Source organism: Myotis daubentonii, chromosome X (assembly GCF_963259705.1).
Source record: "Myotis daubentonii chromosome X, mMyoDau2.1, whole genome shotgun sequence".
Lineage (NCBI taxonomy): Eukaryota > Metazoa > Chordata > Mammalia > Chiroptera > Vespertilionidae > Myotis > Myotis daubentonii.
Genome location: NC_081861.1, coordinates 27,268,522 through 27,289,446, shown reverse-complemented (window position 1 = coordinate 27,289,446; position 20,925 = coordinate 27,268,522).

Below are 20,925 nucleotides of genomic sequence, written 5' to 3'. Positions count from 1 at the left end.
AGTTCATTTGGGTGGGTTGAGTTTGTACCTGTCTTAGTCCATTTAGGATTCCATAACAAAATACCACAGACTATGTTGCTTATAACCAACTAGTTTACTTCTCACACTTCTGGAAGCTGGAAGTCCAGATGAAAGTGCCAGCATAGTCACATACTGATGAACACCTCCTTCTAGATTGCAGACTGCCAACTTCTCACTATGTTCTCACATAGTGAAAGGGCTGAAAGAGCTCTCTGAAACCCCTTTTATACAGGTACTAATCCCATTCAAGAGGGCTCTACCCTCATGGTCTAATCATCTCCCAAAGACCTCAGCTCCTAATACCATCACCTTGGGGGTGGGATTTTCAAACAAGGATTTTGGAGGGGCACATTCAGATCAAAGTAGTCCCCAAACCTGAAAACACCAATTATTGTAATTACATTATTTTATAACTAAATATTATATAAATTGAATAGATACAGTTATGAAAAATTTGTTTTATAATTAGGTTTAATACTTATAGAAATTATATTAAATGATCAAAGTTGCATCATTGTCAATTTAGTTATGGTTGAGATATCTGTAACGATGGAGAAATATGAAAATCTATAAATATTCTGCTCCCAGTTTTCTTTGTCCATACCTCTAAGTCTTTTTTCAAAATATGTTTTTATTGATTTCAGAGAGAAAGAGAGAGGGGAAGAGAGGTAGAAACATCAATGATGAAAGAAAATCATTGATCAGCTGCCCTCCTGCACGGGATCGAGACTGCAACCTGTGCATGTGCCCTTGACTGGAATCAGACCTGGGACCCTTCAGTCCACAGGCTGACGCTCTATCTAATGAGCCAAACCAGTTAAGGCTCTAAGTCTTTTAATCATTTAAAATAAACAAACTGGATCCCTAGCTGGTTTGGCTAAGTGGATAGAGCGTTGACTTGTGGACTGAAGGGTCCTGGGTTTGATTCCAGGTCAGGGCACATGCCTGGGTTGCAGGCTCAGTCCCCAGTGTAGGGCATGCAGGAGGCAGTTGATCAATGATTCTCTCTCACCATTGATATTTCTCTTCCTCTCTGAAATCAATAAAAAATATATTTAAAAAAATTTTTAAAAATTAAATCAACTGGAAATCAAATGAAGCATAAATGTGCTATTTAAAATATGAAGGACAAGGAGAAAAACCTATCAGCATATTCACACTTGGAAGCAAAAGCCTTAGCCTTAAATCAATGGATTGGTGAGCAAGTGTACAGATTTAAGGAAGAATAGAGTGTTCATGTATTTTTTTCCTTGTTTTGAATAATTTTGTACTTAGCATTTATTTTTGTCCCTTGGGCATCTCAGGTAAGGACTTGCTTCCCACCTGCCTTCTGTTTTTTAAAATATATATTTTTATTGATTTCAGAGAGGAAGGGAGAGAAATATAGGAACATCAATGAGAATCATCAATCGGCTGCCTCCAGCATGCCCCCTACTGGGGATTGAGCCCACAACCCAGGCATGTGCCCTGACCAAGAATTGACCCGTGACCTTCTGGTTCACAGGTCAATGTTCAACCACTGAGCCACACCGGCTGTTTTGCTGCTTGTTTTTCCAGGTGGTACCACCCTTACTTGACCATGTGACTTTCATTTTCTCAGCTCCCAGTATTAGTGATTCTGGCTGGATAGCTCACTTCATCTACCCATGGGCTTAGGTGGCTGGAGATCCAGCTAATTTCCATGTAGACCTGCTACTCCCAGCTCAAATGTTTGTCTAAGCCTATGACAGGCTGAAACTACTAGAGCCATTCAGATGCTTCACAAACCATAACTGTGTATCCTGCAAACATCCAAGGGTCTGAGAGTAGAGGCCTGAAGGACTTCAAATGTAGCTGTGTTCACAGGTTCACCATTAGATCTGCTTGTCTGCAGGGAAGCCCTGTCAGGTCTTTCAAGGAGATACAATCATATATGACCAGCTATCTTTTCCTGACCTTTCCTACTTGCTTCTTCCTTTTTTTTGGTAACAGTTTTATTAAGATACTAGAGGCCCGATGAATGAAATTTGTGCAAGAGTAGGCCTTCCTTTCTCTGGCTGCCGGCACCGGCTCCCTTCTGGCACCTGGGACCCAGGCTTCCCTCCAGCGATCCACCAGAACCTGGGACCTGGGCTTCCCTTGCAGAGAGATGCCCTGACCACCCACAGCAGCCCTCTGGTTGGTGGCTTAGGCCTCCCTCTTTGGGATGATCATGGAGACCCCCCTGATTGATCGCCCTGCTGGCTGGTGGCCTGGGCCTCCCTCTGCAGGGCGATCATGGGGCGATGGCAGGGCCCTTGACCAATCGCATTGCACCTGCCTTGGCTGGCCTGGCACCAGTGGATGTTATAGCTTGATCCTGGATGGTCATCTGGATGGTCGTCCAGATGGTCATTCTGCTGTTTGGCCATTCAGTCGATTGCATATTACAGTTTTATTATATAGGATAATTCACATACAATACAATTCACCCATTAAATGTATACAATTACATGATTTTTATTATATCCATAGTCTTGTGTAACTAGCACTGCTATCTAATTTTAGAACATTCTCATCACCACAAAAGGAAAGCTTGTACCCATTAAGCAGCTGCTTCTCATTCCTCCTGCCTCCCAGCCCCTAGCAACCACCAATCTGCTTTCTGTTTCTATTGATTTGCCTATTCTGGATATTGCATATAAATGGGAACATACAGAGAAACCAAGATGGCAGCATAGGTAAACACCGGAGTTTGCTGCCTCGAACAACCACTTCAAAAATACAACTAAAAGACTAAATGGACATCATCCAGAACCACAGGAAGGCTCGCTGAGTGGAAATTCTACAACTAGAAGGAAAGAGAAAAGCATACCGAGACTCAGAGGAGGCGCAGTGCGGAAGTAAAATACTAAGGTACAGAGGCACACACGGAGCTGGCTGGTGGCTGAGAGCGTGGTTGTCATTTTCAATCGGGAGGGAGTCTCAGGCTCTGGGCTCCAGTTCCTGGTGAGTCTCTGGGGACCCAGACTCATACGGGAGAAGCGGGACTGTCTGGCATTGGTCAGAACTCGAGGGCAGCTTTCTCTTAGAGGGGCTTGCAGCAATTGCCGGGACACTGAGAAGCAGGGCCTCTGAGGGCAGGACTGAGAGCAGCCATAACTGCTAGCCCCACTCTGTTGATCCTGTGGGACCCGCCCCGCCCAAGCCCTGCAGGGAGGCTTTTGCTGGATAGCCTAAGGCAGAGGCTAGATTAGCACCTCCCTAGAGACCCAGGAGCCAGGAAGCCCAGAGGTCAGAGTGGGACCATCCAGTTTGCAGCTCTGTGGAACCAAAAAGGACACACTCAGGGGGCATACTCAGTGAGCACTAAAGCCCCATTGAAGCAAGTCTTGCCCCATAAGGGTGTCTCCAGCACAGAAGTTCTCCCACTGCACACACAGCTGATTCTCACAGCCAATGGGCCTCGAGGCCAATTCCTCCCAGTGATACCTACAATAATCAAGGCTTAACTACAACAAGACTGTGCACAAAGACCACAAGGGGGTGCACCAAAAGTGTCCTCCTCAGATAATTGGGGAGGCTGAACCACTGGTCCCTAGAGGACACTTAGCACAGATAACCACTTTATCAACACAGGGAAGCATAAAAAATGCATAGACAAAGAAAAAGGACACACATGACAGAAATGGAGGAAAGCAAACGACTGGATATAGAGTTCAATACCACACTTTTAAGGTTTTTCAAGAATTTTCTAGAAACTGCTGATAAACTTAATGAGACCTACAAGAAATCTAATGAGACCTTCGATGTTGTGATAAAGGACCAACTAGAAATTAAGCATACACTGACTGAAATAAAGAATACTATACAGACTCCCAACAGCAGACTAGAGGATCGCAAGAATCAAGTCAATGATTTGAAATACGAAGAAGCAAAAAACACCCAACTGGAAAAGCAAAAAAGAAAAAAGAATCCAAAAATACAAAGATAGTGTAAGGAGCCTCTGGGACAACTTCAAGCGTACCAACATCCAAATTATAGGGGTGCCAGAAGAAGAGAGAGACCAAGATATTGAAAACCTATTTGAAGAAATAACAACAGAAAACTTCCCCTACCTGGTGAAAGAAATAGACTTACAAGTCCAGGATGTGCAGAGAACCCCAAACAAAAGGAATCCAAAGAGGACCACACCAAGACACATCTTAATTAAAATGCCAAGAGCAAAAGACAAAGAGAGAAACTTAAAAGCAGCAAGAGAAAGAAAGTCAGTTACCCACAAGGGAGTACCCATACGACTGTCAGCTGATTTCTCAACAGAAACTTTGCAGGCCAGAAGAGAGTGGCAAGAAATATTCAAAGTGATGAATGCCAAGAACCTACAACCAAGATTACTTTATCCAGCAAAGCTATCATTCAGAATTGAAGGTCAGATAAAGAGCTTCACAGATAAGAAAAAGCTAAAGGACTTCATCACCACCAAACCAGTATTATATGAAATGCTGAAAGGTATCCTTTAAGAAGAGGAAGAAGAAGAAAAAGGTAAAGATACAAATTATGAACAACAAATACACATCTATCAACAAGTGAACCTGAAAATCAAGTGAATAATCTGATAAACAGAATGAACTGGTGATTATAATAGAACTAGAGGCCCAGTGCTCAAAAATTTGTGCACTGGGGGGGGAGGGGGGTCCCTAAGCCTGTCCTGTGCCTTCTCGCAGTCTGGGACCCCTCGGGAGATAACGACCTGCTGGCTTAGGCCTGCTCCCGGGTGGCAGAGGGCAGGCTTAATCCCTAGGTGCAACCCCTGGTCGGGCTCAGAGCACGGCTGATTGGGGAGTTGGGGCGCCACCCCCTGTCATGCACAGAGCAGGGCGGATCGGGAGGTTGCGGCGCCACCCCCTGTCACGCTCAGGGTAGGGCCAATTGGGGGGTTTGGGCACGGCCCCCTGTCACACTCAAGGCAGGGTCGATGGGGAGGTTGTGGCGCCATCCCCTGTCACGCACAGAGCAGGGCCCATCAGGGGGTTGGGGAGCTCGCCCTGTCACGCACAGAGTAGGGCCGATAGGGGAGTTGAGGCACCACTCCCTGTCACACACAGAGCAGGGCAGATCAGGGGGTTGGGGCGCCGCCCTCTATCACCCACAGAGCAGGGCCGATCGGGGGGCTGGGGCACCGCCACTGTCACACTCAGGGCAGGGCGGATGGGGAGGTTATGGCTCTACCTCATCACACACAGAGCAGGGCCCGTGAGGGGCAGGGGGTTGGGGCACCGCACCTTGTCACACACACAGCCGCAGGGTGATCGGGGGTTGGGGAACTCCCCCCTATCAGGCACAGAGCAGGGCTGATCAGGGGGTTGGGGCACCTTCTCCTGTCACGAACAGAGCAGGGCGGATAGGGAGGTTGTGGCCCTGCCCCCTGTCACACACAGAGCTGCAGGGCTATCGGGGGTTTGGGCGCTGCCCCCTGTCACGCTGATCCCGGTGCTGGGAGTCATATTACCCTTTTACTATATAGGACAGAGGCCTTGTGCATGGGTGGGGGCTGGCTGGTTTGCCCTGAAGGATGTCCTGGATCAGGGTGGGGGTCCCCACTGGGGTGCCTGGCCAGCCTGGATGAGGGGATGATGGCTGTTTGCAGCTGGTCACACACCCTTCAGGGTGGGGGTCCCCACTGGGGTGCCTGGCCAGTCTGGGTAAGGGGCTGAGGGCTGTTTTCAGGCTGGTGAGTGACTGAAGCTCCCAACCGCTCCTTTTTTTCTTTTTCTTTTTTTATTCTGGACCAGCTTTAGCTCTGGCTCCAGCTCTGAGGCCTCTGCTGCTGAAAGCAGGTATCTGGTTTGTTTGGGTTCTATAATCTCGAAACACTGTATCAACTCCAGCTCTGAGATTCCGGCTGCTGAAAGCGGGTTTCTGGGGTTTTGTTTAGCTTCTATATTTGTTACAATGTTTCAAACTGCAAGCTCAGAGGCCGGCAGCAGCAGGAGAGGAACGTTGGTTTCCTCCATCACTGAAGCAAGCAAGCCTCATGTTAGCTTCCAGCTGCCTGTCTGCTGGCCGCCATCTTGGCTGGCAGTTAATTTGCATATCTTGCTGATTAGCCAATGAGAAGGGTAGCAGTCATATGCTAATTACCATGTTTCTCTTTTATTAGATAGGATCAGGAGCATAGAAAGGGAATGGACTGACTATTCTTGGGGGGAAAGGAGTGAGGGAGGTGCGGGAAGAGACTGGACAAAAATTGTGCACCTATAGATGAGGACAGTGGGTGGGGAGGGAGGGAGGAGGGTGGGGTGGGAACTGGGTGGAGGGGATTTATGGGGGCTAAAAAGAGGAACAAATGTAATAATCTGAACAATAAAGATTTAATTAATCAAAAAAATAAAAATAAATAAATGGGAACATACAAATGTGACCTTTTATGTCTGTTTTCTTTCACTTAACCTAATGTTTTTGAGATTCATCCACGATGTAGTATGTATCAGTACTTCATTTTCATGGGTGAATAATACTTCCACTGTATTGATATTCACTTTTTGTTCATCCATTCATCTGTTGACGGCCATTTAGATGGTTTCCACTTATTTGACTATTATGGATAATGCTGATATGAACATTCATGTATAAGTTTATGTGAGACATATGTTTTCATTTCTCTAGGAGTGAAATTCCTGAGTCATATGGTAACTTTATGTTTAAACTGTCAAGGAATACTGAGTGTGTTTAATAGAAAATTGATGTTTAATTCTCAGCATGTAAATTTTTTACATCATGGATTTATTCACCATCTGGTTTAATATCACACTTGCATCCTTATTATTCATACTAGAGGCCTGATGCATGAAGATTCGTGCAAAAATGGGCCTTTCTTCCCCTGGCTGCCGGCACTACGTTTGCTCCGGCCTGGAGTCGCCTTTCTGCCTTTGTTCTGGCCTGGAGCTGCCTTTCTGCCTTCCCACGCTTCCCAGAGGCCCTGAGTGGCTGGGGAAGTGCAGAATGCCTGTGTCGTTGCCATGCCACCTGTGTATGCAAATTAACCGGCCATATTTGTTGGGTTGATTTGCATACACTCCTGATTGGCTGGTGGGTGTTGCGAAGGTATGGTCAATTTGCATCTTTCTCTTTTATTAGTGTAGATACTAGATGCCTGGTGTATGAAATTCATGCACAGGGAGGTCCCTCAGTCTGGCCTGCCCCTCCCCCCACAGTCTGAGAGCCCTCACAGGATTTCCTACTGATGGCTTAGGCTCGTGGGGAGTGGGCCTAAGCCACAGTCTGGCCTCCCTCTGCAGGAGGCGATTGGCAGATCAGGTATATAGATACTCTCTTGAGGCAGCACAGACTCCTTCCTAATTTTTTTCCTCTGTGGTTGGAGAACAGGGGACTAAAAGGTGGAGACAGAACTGTCGCTGGGCCTGGGGCTTTTGTAGGCAGTGGAAAGAGGGAGGGGGCTGGGGAAAGTCTAGACACGTTTCCTTCAATTGTCCTCCCTTCCTCCGGGCCCCTCCCTCAGTTTTTTCTTTCTCATGGTGGACACTTGGGCCTCGGACTGACCGGAGCTCAGCGATGGTGGTGTTCAGCCCCCTCACTTCTCAGCTGAATGTACAGCCGCCTCCCATTCCAAACGAGGCTGTTTTCAAGTGACTTAAAGCGCTGGGAATCCAGAGCTCCCGGCCTCTCCCCTATTGGTTTCCTCCTTGGGTCGGTTGCAGAGTTCACTGAGACACCAAAGCAGCTCTGCCCTGGTAGTTCTGCACTGACCCCCCGCCCAGGCCCCTGCAGGCACTCTTGCTTGAGTCTCCGGGACCACAGTCTGCATTCGGGGAGGTTGCCTGGAGCCCATTCCCCTAGGCAGGTGGGGCAGGGGGGCTAGCTTGGAGAGCTGGAGGAAGATGGCAGAGTAACAGCACCTGCTCAGCCAGACTTCCTAAGCTCCCCACTGGGTCCAGGCTGGGCCCCTTCCTGGCGTGGGGAAGACCCCGGCTGAGGTCCCCTCCCTGCACCCAGTGCCCTCCTCCCCTTTCCACCACCAGGGGTGAGAGAAGCTTGCCCACAATGCTCTGGTTCCTGCCAGCCAGGCAGGTGGCTGCAGGTGGTGCAGCCTAGGGCACCAGCGGCCAAGAGCCTCTTCTCCCTGCCTGAAGCATCAGGCGGGGGCTGTGGAGGCAAGCACAGGGTGGGGGCGGGGTGGGGCAGGCGAGGCGTGCAGCGCTAGCAGGCTCAGCAGTCTGTGCACACCCACTCCGACTCCAGGCCTCCGAGCTCCCACTGCGGAGGCACAGCAGCCAGTGGCAAGGCCCCACACCCCTCGCAGCCACCCCCGGGTGCAGTGCATGGAGATGCCACTGAGCCACCATTTGGCCCAGGACCTGCGGGGATTGGGGTGGCCTTGGGCTCCTGCCGCCCTGCCAAAAGCCAGACTCAGGATTGGCTGGCTGGCCCCATCCCCGTGCACCAGTAGGGAGCAGCCTCCACCTCCAAGGCAGCTTGATGTTAGCACTGGGCAGGTTTGTGTGCACCTGCACTGGGGGCAGAAGTCCCCGCCCACCAGCTTCTGCCTGGTCGTGACTCGGACACCATTAGGACCAATTAGCATATTACCTCTTCATATATATAGATACCCCATGATCATTGATGGCTGCTTAGGAAACAAAAACAAATTTTATTATTAACCTAATCAAAAATAGAATTAGACAACTAAAAATAAAAGTTAAACAAAGACATATATGTAAATTTTCGATTGTTACAAACTGGCCATTACTATCTAATATATACACTGTCCTCTTTGTGTTTAACTGCATAAAACATTATTACTCTAATCAATTTGTGAAAAATTGAGTACATTACTTATATCTCACTAGTTTTATTTCTGATGTTACTTTAGCAAGACAGTGAAAGGAAGTAATCAGACTTTATCATTTTTTAAACTTTCTTTTGCTGTAGTCTAGACCAGTGGTTGGCAAACTGCGGCTCATGAGCCACGTGCGGCTCTTTGGCACCTTGAGCGTGGCTTTTCCACAAAATACCAACTTCTGCGCATGGACCATGAAGTTTCAATCGCACTGTACGTGCGTGCCCGCACATGGTATTTTGTAGAAGAGCCACACTCAAGGGGCTAAAGAGCCGCATGTGGCTCGCAAGCCGCAGTTTGCCGTCCACTGGTCTAGACCATCAACCTCTAACTTCTTGTGCTGTTGCCTGATTGGCCCACTTTCCTGAGTTGGCCTCACAAAGACATGCTTAGGTTCCTTGCTCAAGATGGTGTCTTAAATCTATCTATACTAATAAAAGGGTAATATGCTCATTAGACCAGGAGACCTTCTGGGAGACCTTCCTGACATCCTTCTGTACAAAGCCATGGTGGTGGGGCCGAGGCAGAGGCGGTTAGGGGCAATCAGGCCAGGAGGGGAGGGCAGTTGGGGGTGATAAGGCTGCTGGGGGGGACAGTTGGGGGTGAGCAGGTCGGCAGGGGGGCAGTTGGGGGCAATAAGGCTGGCAAGGGGGGAAGTTGGGGGTGAGAAAGCTGGCAAGGGGGCAATTGGGGGTGATCAGGCTGGCGGGGGGGCAGTTGGGGGTGAGCAGGCCAACAAGGAGGGGCAGTTGGGGTGAGAAGGCCAGCAAGGGGGGCAGTTGGGGTGAGCAGGCTGGCAAGGGGGCAGTTGGGGGAGAGCAGGCTTGCACAGGGGGCATTTGGGGGTGAGCAGGCCGGCGGGGGGGGCCTTTTGGGGGCAATCAGGCTAGCAGGGGAGGGCAGGTGGGAGTGATTAGGCTGGCAGGGGGGCAGTTGGGGGAAAGCAGGCTGGCGGGGGGGCAGTTGGGGTGATCAGACTGGCAGAAGAGGGCAGTTGGGGGCGAACAGGATGGCAGGCAGAGTAGTTAGGAGTGATCAGGCAGGCAGGAAGGTGAGAGGTTAGGAGCCAGCAGTCCTAAACCAGCAGTGGGACATCCCCCGAGGGGTCCCAGATTGGAGAGGGTGCAGGCCAGGCTGAGAGACACCTTTCCCCCATGCATGAATTTCATGTACGGGGCCACTAGTAAATGTATAAAAAGCCAGCGACCAGAACACAGTAACAACCCAAACGACAGGTCACTATGACGCCCACTGCAGTCAGCAAACTGCCCGATTTGGTGGGGGGGCCCTGGCAGCCAACCTCCTGCAGCCCCTCTCCAGGCTGGCCACACCCCTGATGGGTCACCACCACCCCACTCAGTCCAAAACCCCTCCCCCTGGCCAGCCCCACCCCTGATTGCCCCCCCTGCCCCAATAGGGGGCGGGGATGGCTGGCCAGCCAACCTCCTCCAGCCCCTCCCTGCCTGGCCCCACCCTAGATTGGACCCCCACCCCAATCAGGGGCAGGGCCAGCCAGCCAACCACCTGCGGCCCCTCCCCATGGCCAGCCCCATCCCCAATGGGTCCCCACCACCCCGATCTGTCCGTGGCCCCTCCCCCCCACCAGCTCCACCCCTGATTGAACCCCCACTCTTATCAGGGGCAGGGCTGGCCAGCCAACCACCACTGGCCCCTCCCCCAGGCCACTGGCCCCTGATTGGCCCCCCACCCCATTCTGCCCATGGCCCCTCCTCCCAACCAATTCCACCCCCAATTGGTCCCCACACACCAATCAGGGGTGGGGCTGGCCAGCCAACCTCCCATTGCCCCTCCCCACTGCCAGGCCCATGCCTAATTAACCCCCCCACGCCAATCGTGGACGGGGCCCACCGGCCAATCATCCACAGACCCTCCCCCGAGCTGGCCCAGCCCTGATCAGGACCCAATTGAGGTGGACTGGCCAGCCAACCTCTCGTCATCTCCTCCTCCCAACAGGCCTGGCCCCAATCTACCCCAATTGGGGCTGGGCCAGCTGGACCCAACCTGTGCACGAATTTGTGCACTGGACCTCTAATCTACACTAATAAAAGAGAAAAATGGTAATTGGCGTACAGCGATACCCTTTTCATTGGCTAATCAGGGCTATATGCAACTAAGATTGGCAGTTAACTGCCAACAAGATGGCGGTTAATTTGCATATGTAGGCACAATGCAGGGAGGCGAAAGGGAAAGCAGGAAGAAGCCCCCTGCCACTGACAGTGATCGGAAACCCAGGGGGGAGCTAAGAGCTGGGGGGCAGGGCAAAGGCGGCCCTGGGGTCGCCTTTGCCCTGCCCCCCAGCCATGATCGGAGAATCAGGTGCGTTTTCCGCCCTGGCCAGTGATAGCAGGAAGTAGGGGTGGAGCCAGCGATGGGAGCTGGGCACGGTCGAAGCTGGCAGTCCCAGGAGCTAGGGGTCCCTTGCCTGGGCCTAAAGCGAAGCCCACGATCGCAGGGCCGCTGCAGCTGCGGGTCCCTGCTGCCTGGGCCCGATGCCTAAGCCAGAGGCGTTAGGCCTGGGCAGGGGTGGAGCCTGCAACCGAAGGGAGCTGGGGGGTCCCCTGCCCAGGCCTGACACCTCTGCCGGAGGCCTCAGGCCTGGTCAAGGGGCCGATCCGGTGATTGGTGATCGGAGGGTGATGAGGGTCAACTCCTCTGGCCGAGGCATCAGGCCTGGGCGGGGGCCAGAGCCAGTGATCAGGGGAAGATGGGGGTCCCCTGTCCAAGCCTGACACCTCTGGCGGAGGCGACAGGCCTGGGCAAGGGGTAGAGCCAGCAATCGGAGGGGTCTGGGGGTCCCCTGCCCAGGCCTGACGCCTGGGCCAGAGGCATCAGGCCTGGGCTGGGGGCAGAACCAGTGATGGGGGGAAATGAGGGTCCCCTGCCCAGGCCTGACACCTCTGGCCCAGGTGTCAGGCTGGGCAAGGGGCTGATCCTGCGATTGGAAGGTGATGGGGGTCAACGCCTGAGGGATCCCAGTATGTGAGAGGAGGCAGGCTGGGCTGAGTGACACTCCCCGCCAGACACCCAGTGCACGAATTTCGTGCACCGGGCCCCTAGTTCTATCTAATAAAAGAGAAACATGGTAATGAGCCATACCTCCGCTACCCTTCCCATTGGCTAATCAGGGTGATATGCAAATTAACTGCCAACCAAGATGGCAGCCGGCAGCCAGGCAGCTTGAAGCAAACAGGAGGCTTGCTTGCTTCAGTGACAGAGGAAGCCAATGTTCCCTGCCTGCCTTGCCGGCCTCTGAGCTGCAACTCTAAGAAACAATGTTACAAATATAGAAGCTAAACAAAACCCCAGAAACCTGCTTTCAGCCAGCCGGGCTTCAGCCAGCAGGACCGCAACATTGTTTCAATTATAGAACAAACGCAAATCCCTGCTTTCAGCCAGCCGGGATCTCAGAGCTGGAGTGAGCAGGACTGCAACAGTGTTACAATTTTAGAACCCAAACAAACCAGATACCTGCTTTCAGCTGCCGAGGCCTCAGAGCTGGAGCCAAGCCTCAGAGCTAAAGCTGGCCCAGAATGAAAAAAAAAGTAAAAAAGGACAGGTTGGGAGCTTCAGTCACCCACCAGCCCGAAAACGGCCCTCAGACCCTCATCCAGGCTGGCCAGGCACCCCAGTGGGGAACCCCACCCTGATCCAGGACACCCTTCAGGGCAAACCAGCCGGCACCCACCCGTGCACCAGGCCTCTATCCTATATAGTAAAAGGGTAACATGCCTCTCAGCACCAGGATCAGCGGTGCTACGAGGCCTCCTAGCCTCTGGAGCAGCGTGACAGGGGGCAGCGACCAAACCCCCTGATAGCCCTGTGGCTCTGTGTGTGACAGGGGGTGGGGCCACAACCTCCCTATCCACCCTGCTCTGTTCGTGACAAGGGAAGGCGCCCCAGCCCCCTGATCGGCCCTGCTCTGTGTGTGACAGGGTGCAGCGCCCCAACCCCCCCCCTCCACGGGCCCTACTCTGTGTGTGACGGGATAGAGCCATAACCTTCCCATCGGCCCTGCTCTGTGTGTGACAGGGGGGAGCTCCTCAACCCCCTGATCAGCCCTGCTCTGTGTGTGACAGTGAGGAGGTCCTCAACCCCCTGATCGGCCCTGCTCTGTGCGTGACAGGGGAGAGCTCCCCAACCCCCTGATTGGCCCTGCTCTGTGTGTGACAGGGTACAGAGCCCCAACCCCCTGATGGGCCCTGCTCTGTATGTGACAGGGGTGGCGCCCCAACCCCCTGATTGGCCCTGCTCTGTGCGTGACAGGAGGTGGCGCCACAACCTCCCTATTGACCCTGCCTTGAGTGTGACAGGGGGCAGTACCCCAACCCCCCAATCAGCCCTACCCTGAGCGTGACTAGGGGTGGCATCGCAACCTCCCTATCTGCCCTGCTCTGTGCATGACAGGGGGCAGCGCCCCAACTCCCCAATCGGCCCTGCTCTGAGCCGGACCAGGGGCTGCACCTAGGGATTGGACCTGCCCTCTGCCACCCGGGAGCAGGCCTAAGCCAGCAGGTCGTTATCTCCTGAGGGGTCCCAGACTGCGAGAGGGCACAGGCCAGGCTGAGGGACCCCCTCTCCCCCCCTGAGTGCACAAATTTTTGTGCACCGGGCCTCTAGTAGGAATATAAAAGAACTGACTGAATTAGCCAACAACTGGCTTCTTCCATTATCTTCCTACCTTTACCCCAACTTGGAACTAACCCTCATGCACACCCTAATTCTAAATCTCATGTTCTCCCACAATGATAACACTCATGGCACATGGGGTTATAGATAATTAGGTAAGGGTGTGAAATGTGCAGAAGAGCAGGATTTACATTGACTACGGACCAAATGTCTCCATGGATGTTTTGGACGAGACCAAATTCTTTTTTTTTTTTTAATTCTTCTTTCTTGAAATATTAATGTTTATTTTATTTATTTACTTATTTATTTAATATATATTTTATTGATTTTTTACAGAGAGGAAGGGAGAGAGAGAGTTAGAAACATCGATGAGAGAGAAACATCTATCAGCTGCCTCCTGCACACCCCCTATTGGGGATGTGCCCGCAACCCAGGTATATGCCCTTGACCGGAATCGAACCTGGGACCCTTCAGTCCGCAGGCCGAGGCTCCATCCACTGAGCCAAACCGGTTTCGGCAAGACCAAATTCTTAACTCTTAGGTAAAATGAAAATTTTTCTGTTAAGTTTTCTATACTACCTAAATGTAAGTGGTTATAATGACACCATGGTCCTTAAGGTTCATACTGGGAGCATTATAATTTGGGCCTTTAAGTCTTTTAGTAATTAGAACCCAGTTGATAAAAAAAAACTTTTATCAAATCTCACTCAATGTTAAAAAAGCAAAGTTTCATAAGCATAGAAAATTATTGCTACACGTTTTATTTTATTTCATTTTAAAGCTATGGGTTCAGAGAATTCTTTAAAATTCTAGTAAAATAAAGTGAAATGTTCCCTACTACGCAGCTTCCTCCTAGCCATGTCTGTGTGTCTGAGGCGGCAGTGACTATAGTTTACAATAAGCCAGTCATCACAGATCACCATGATCTATCTCAGGCCACGCCTTCTTCCCTTGGCTTACATGGATCTGAAAGTTAAAATCTTGTATTGTACATATTACAAGATACTAGAAAAACAAGACCTTCACCTTACAGTTAATATTTTAGGTTTATATTTTTGTGGTTGTAAAAGTAATACCTATTCATTATAGAAAATCTAGACAATAGAATGTGCCCTTTGACCCACAAATTCCATTTCTAGGAATCTATTCTTTGCACATGGGCTCAATAATTTGTGATGTGCATGGATGCTTACTGTAGTATTGTTTGTAACAGTAAACCACTGGAAACAACAGTTTAATTACAGTATCTCCAGCAGCTTAAAAAAATGCAGCAGCTTTAAAAATAAAGTTAATTTATATGAACTGAAATGGAATGGTTTTTGATGTATATATTTTTTTTCTTTTTTTATTTTTTAAAATATACTTTTATTGATTTCAGAGAGGAAGGGAGAGGAAGAGAGAAATAGACACATCAGTGATGGGAGAGAATCATTGATTGATTGCCTCTTGCATGCCTCACACTAGGAATTGAGCTCGCAACCCAAGCATGTGCCCTGACCAGGAGTTGAACCATGACCTTCTGGTTCATAGGTTGATGCTCAACCACTGAGCAACACTGGCCGGGCGATGTGTATATTTCTTTAAAATTAATTGTATCTTTAACACAATTGGACATTGTTTTTCCTGTTGCAGAGGCTACGTTTTGATTGCTTTATCCAAAAGACATCATCTTAACCCAGAACTAGAGTTTGGACTAGGAAAACTTACAGAGTAAACACAGTCCCTCTTTGTGAATGGTAGATCTTTTTCTTTTTTTATCAATAAAGCCTCCATTTTATGCTTTCTGTTTGAGGGGATTGAGGGTGTTTTATTTTTTTTAATCAAAGTAATACAAGCATAAGCTTAAACATATGAAAGAGTATGCAGGCTTTAATGACATGCAATAGTCCTTTGCCCCCCCTTTCCTCAATTTTCAGACATACTTCCTAGAAGTAACCATTTTTAACCATACTCTTTTTAATTCTTCTGGTGGTTATCCACTTAATTCTAAATAGCACACACATTGTTTAAAAAACTGAAATTCTACCGAAAATGCCTATAATGCAAAACATCAGTCTTCTGACACATCCACTCTATGTCTACTCCTCCACAGTAATCAATTTCTTGTCCTTTTTTCCTATTTTATTTACTAGTTTAATAATACAATATTTAATAAGGTAATACATGGTTTACATGGTTCAAAAATCATAAGTGCAAAAAGGATATATATTGAAAAGTCCAACTCTCCCCTTTCACCTCATTTCTACTATATTTTTAGTGTTTCTGATATATATTTTCTCTCCCCCTTTGTTACATGAAAGAATCATACTCTAAACACTGTCCTTCACATTGATTCTTAATATTTAACAACATATCTTTTCATATCAGTACATAGAGAACTTCCTTATTTTTTAACAGCTACATAATATTCCATTGGGTAAATGCACCATAATTCATTTAACCATACCTTACTGATGGACAATTGATTGTTTTCAGTTTCTAATTGATATAGAATATTTTGAAAATAGACTTGAAATTTCGGGGATATGACTAAGGCCACTTACTAAAAAAAATTGCTTCCAGGAAGATATAAGGGGAGAAAGGAATTCCTAGACAGAAGTTAACCTGATGTCTTTTATACCTGAGTACAGTCTAAGATTTCTCCCATAAACCTTTTCAAGAGTAGTTTTGAGATCCATTGGAAAGGTAGACCTTGTATTTGTAAGTAAAGACATTTCGTGAGACTGATAATATATATTTGAAAAGTTGCATACCTTTTGAAAATAGGAGGATAAATAGAAACCTGGTAAAATATACTGTTAGCAGAAGACTACAAAATATTTTTTGATAGCAAGAGCAGTCAGAAGAACCAAGGGCAGTATATTAGTGGGTTTACACAAAGGTTTAAAACCTTCATTCAAGATAAAGATCCTTGTTCTTTGGGTTTTTTAATTAAATATGTGATTATGGGGGTTGTCTTCTTTTTCAAAAGATAACGACTTTAAAAATATTTGATCTTAACTGTATTTACTGTGATAGTTCCACAAATAATATTATATGTACACTAGTGGCCTGGTGCACAAATTCATGCACATTGAAAAGGAATTAATTACAAGAAATATTTTACTATCGCTATTTGCCCTTTCTCTATAATAGAAGTGTCAGAGATTAAAGAAAAGTAGTAAAATATATATATAAATAATATATAAATTTATTAATAAACAATAACAACAAAGATAATATAAAAACAACAAAAACATGATATAAAAACAACATTGACAAACCAAGATGGCGGCATAGGTTAACACCGGAGTTTGCTGCCTCAAACAACCACTTCAAAAATACAACTAAAAGATGGAATGAACATTATCCAGAACCACAGGAAGGCTGGCTGAGTGGAAGTTCTACAACTAGGAGGAAAGAGAAAAGCATATCAAGACTCAGAGGAGGCGCAGTGCTGAAGTAAAATACTAAGGTGTGGAGTGCATGTGGAGAGGGCTGGCGGCTGAGGGCGCAGTTGTCTGTTTCAATCCGGTGGGAGTCTCAGACTCTGAGCTCCAGATCCGGGCGAGTCTCTAGGGACCCAGACTCAAACGGGAGAAGCGGGACTGTCTGGCTTCGGTCGGAACTTGAAGGCAGCTTTCTCTCTGAGGTTTGCAGTGGTTGCTGGGACTCAGAGGCAGAGCCCCTGGGGACGGGACTGAGAGCAGCCATAACTGCTCGCTCCGGCCCACCCTGTAGATCCCCTGGGACCCGCCCCGCCCAAGCCCTGCACAGAGGCATTTGCCAGATAGCCTCAGGCAAAGGCTAGATTAGCACCTCCCTAGAGGACAGAAGTTCTCCCACTGCAGACACAGCTGATTCTCACAGCCACTTGGCCTGGAGGTCAAATCCCCCCTAGTATTACCTACAACAATCAAGGCTTAACTAGAACAAGACTGCGCACAGAGACCACTAGGGGGTGCACCAAGAAAACATAAAAAAAAATGCAGAGACAAAGAAACAGGACGCAAATGTCAGAAATGGAAGATATAGAGCTCAAAACCACACTTTTAAGGTCTTTCAATAATTTTCTAGAAACTGCCGATAAATGTAGTGAGATCCTCAAGAAATCTAATGAGACCTTCAATGTTGTGATAAAGAACCAACTAGAAATTAAGCATACACTGACTGAAATAAAGAATGTTATACAGACTCTCAACAGCAGACCAGAGGAGCGCAAGAATCAAGTCAAAGATTTGAAAGGCGAAGAAGCAAAAAACACTTAACCAGAAAAGCAAAATGAAAAAAGAATCCGAAAATACAAAGATAGTGTAAGGAGCCTCTGGGACAGCTTCAAGTGTACCAACATCCGAATTATAGGGGTGCCAGAAGATGAGAGAGAGCAAGATATTGAAAACCTATTTGAAGAAATAATGACAGAAAATTTCCCCCACCTGGTGAAAGAAATAGACTTGTAGGTCCAAGAAGCACAGAGAACCCCCAAGAAAAGGAATCCAAAGAGGACCACACCAAGACACATCATAATTAAAATGCCAAGAGCAAAAGACAAAGAGAGAATCTTAAAAGCTAATGGCTGTTTGCAGGCTGGCCAAGCCCCCCAGTGGGGATTCTTACCCCATGAGGGTGTGGCCATCCTGGGTGAGGGGCTGATGGCTGTTTGCAGACTGGCCACAGCCCCGAGCTACCCAAGCTCCCAGTGGAGGCTGGCTGGAAGCAGGTATCTGGGATTTATTTAGCTTCTATAATTGAAACTTTGTTGCCTTTTGCGGAGGCCACAGCCAGCCAGAGCAGGCGGGAAGCTTGGCTTCCTCCATCATTGGGGCAACCAAGCCTCCTGCTTGCTCCAGCTCCATGGCTGCCGGCCGCCATCTTGGTTGGGTTAATTTGCATATAGTCGTTCTGATTGGCTGGTGGGCATGGCTTAAGGCATAGCGAAGGTTAGGTCAATTTGCATGTTTGTCTTTTATTAGTGTAGATTATTTCTGTGGGAGCAATACCTTTCACTGCTGCTTCAGATTGGGCTTCCTTTTCTACCTCATGTAGCATCTTGTATGATTTTGTTAATTCATTTATTTCATGCATGAGGTTGTTGATGTTGATCATGAGTCTTTCTGAACAACCTTGGTTTTCTGGCATTGCTAATCTTTTACTCGTCACTTTAGCCATATCTAAAATAGAGTTGAGAAACACCATCTGAAGGATGTAAAGTTCCAGTACTGTGATAAACTTGACCATGTATTCTAAAACAGTATGGTCCATATCCTGATGGTGATGCAATATTCGCACCCATTGAAGCAAAAGCAAAAGAACTATTTATTGAATGAATATTTTCCATGAAATTTTTACTGTCAGAATCTTTATCATTAATTTTTTAAAATATTCCGGGTATTCTGGAAAATGTACATCATTTGAACAAATTTTACCTTTGCTACAACTTCAAGAAAATTTTCCATCAGATGGTTTTTCATCAGAGAAATTTAGTGATAGGCAAAATTGATATGTAACAGTCATTCCATCACAACTGTGTTTGATAATTGCATCCTCATTTACTCCATTTTCACTCTGAAGGCAGTTCCTACCAGTATTGGTAGTACTTGTTGATGACTGTTCTTTAGACATATTCTATCACTGATGCCGGCTTTTTTCAGCTGCAGAGGTACCTTGTGCCAATAGTTGGTCTTCAGATACATTCTGTCACCAACACTGGCTTCTTTCAGCTTTAGAGGTACTTTGTGCCAATAGTTGGTCTTTAGACATATTCCCTTCTCTCTCCTGTCTGGGTCTGGGGTGCAGGTGAACAGGATTCTGGGCTGTCAGGGTCGGACAGCAAGCTAACCAATGGCCAATTCCACAAGGAATGGGGTTCCCTCCTCCCTGCTGTCAGGGTACAGGGTGTGAGTGAACAGGATTCGGGGCTGTCAGGGCACGGACAGCAAGCTGACCAACGGCTGATTCCATGAGGAATAGGGCTCCCTCCTCCCTGCTGTCAGGGTTTGGGGTTAGGGTGAATGGGATTAGGGGTTGTCAGGATGCCGACAGAAAGCTGACCAAGGCCAATTCTGCGAGGAATGGGGCTCCCTCCTCCCTGCTGTCAGGGTCTGGGACGCGGGTGAATGGGATTCGGAGCTGCCAGGGCACCAACAGCAAGCTGACCAAGGCCGGTTCTGGGAGGAATGGGGCTCTCACTTCCCTGCTGTCAGGGTCCAGGGTGCTGGTATCCAGCTCCCTCCTCGCTCCTGCCAGGGTCAGGGGTGCGGGTGAGACGGATTCAGGGCTGTCAGGATGCCGACAGCAAGGTCTGGGTCAGTGCTCATCATAGCTACTGGCTGGTGGTCTGGTCATTGGTCATTCTGGTTGCTTTATGTCTTACATTAATTAATTATATTTTAATTGCATTAAAATATAATTAATTAATGTAAGACATATGCATGTTCTTTAGCATTATTCCTTAAATGCATCTTGCATTATCCAGATTTTTTAAATTGACTTTTTATTTTAGAACAGTTTTATGTTCACATCAATATTGAGCAATAGGTACAGAAATTTCCCATATAGGCCCTACTCCCACACATGCATATCCTCTCCTATTATTTTTTTAGTTATATATGTACTTAAATTGAAACAATATTTTTTATTGTATAAAACTCAAATAATGTAAATACATTCTTTTTTCCCCTCTATCCATACACCTTTATTAGAATTAATTGAATGTGATATTCAGGCTATATTATACCAAAATATATGTAGAATTATTTTAAATAAAAATGATAGTATGTTATTGTTATCAATATTGTTCTATATTTTTTCATCTACAGATATGATGTAGGTAACTCTCTAAATTACAACTTTTGGACTTCTTTCATCTTTGAAATGTCCATAACATTAAAAATTATGGAAACATCATAAAGCTATTAATTTTTTCTAAATAAACTGTTTTTAAACATAGACATATATTCTATTTGTAGTAATATATGCATCAAAATATTTACACAACTATCCTATATAATAAAAGGCTAATATGCAAATTGTCCCCTCAGGAGTTCAACTGGGAGACTGGGAGTTCAATCGCTCACTATGATGCACTGACCACCAGGGGGTGATGCAGAATATGGTGGGAGACCAGCGGTGGTGGTGGGGCACTGAGGGAGTGAGGGAAGGAAGAAGTGAAGAGGCCAGGAGGCAGGGAACCTGATAGGTCCTGATCGCTGGCCAGGTTTAGGGACCCTACCTGTGCACAAATTTCATGCATCAGGCCTCTAGTAAAAATATGTGTGTATACATACATCCTCTCCCATTATTAACCTTTCCCACAAGAATGATATATTTTTTATAACTGATGAACCTACATTGAAGCATCATAATTACACAAAGACCATAGTTTATATTACAATTCACTCTTGGTATTATACATTCTGTGGATTTGAATAAATGTATACTAACATGTACCCACCATTATAGTT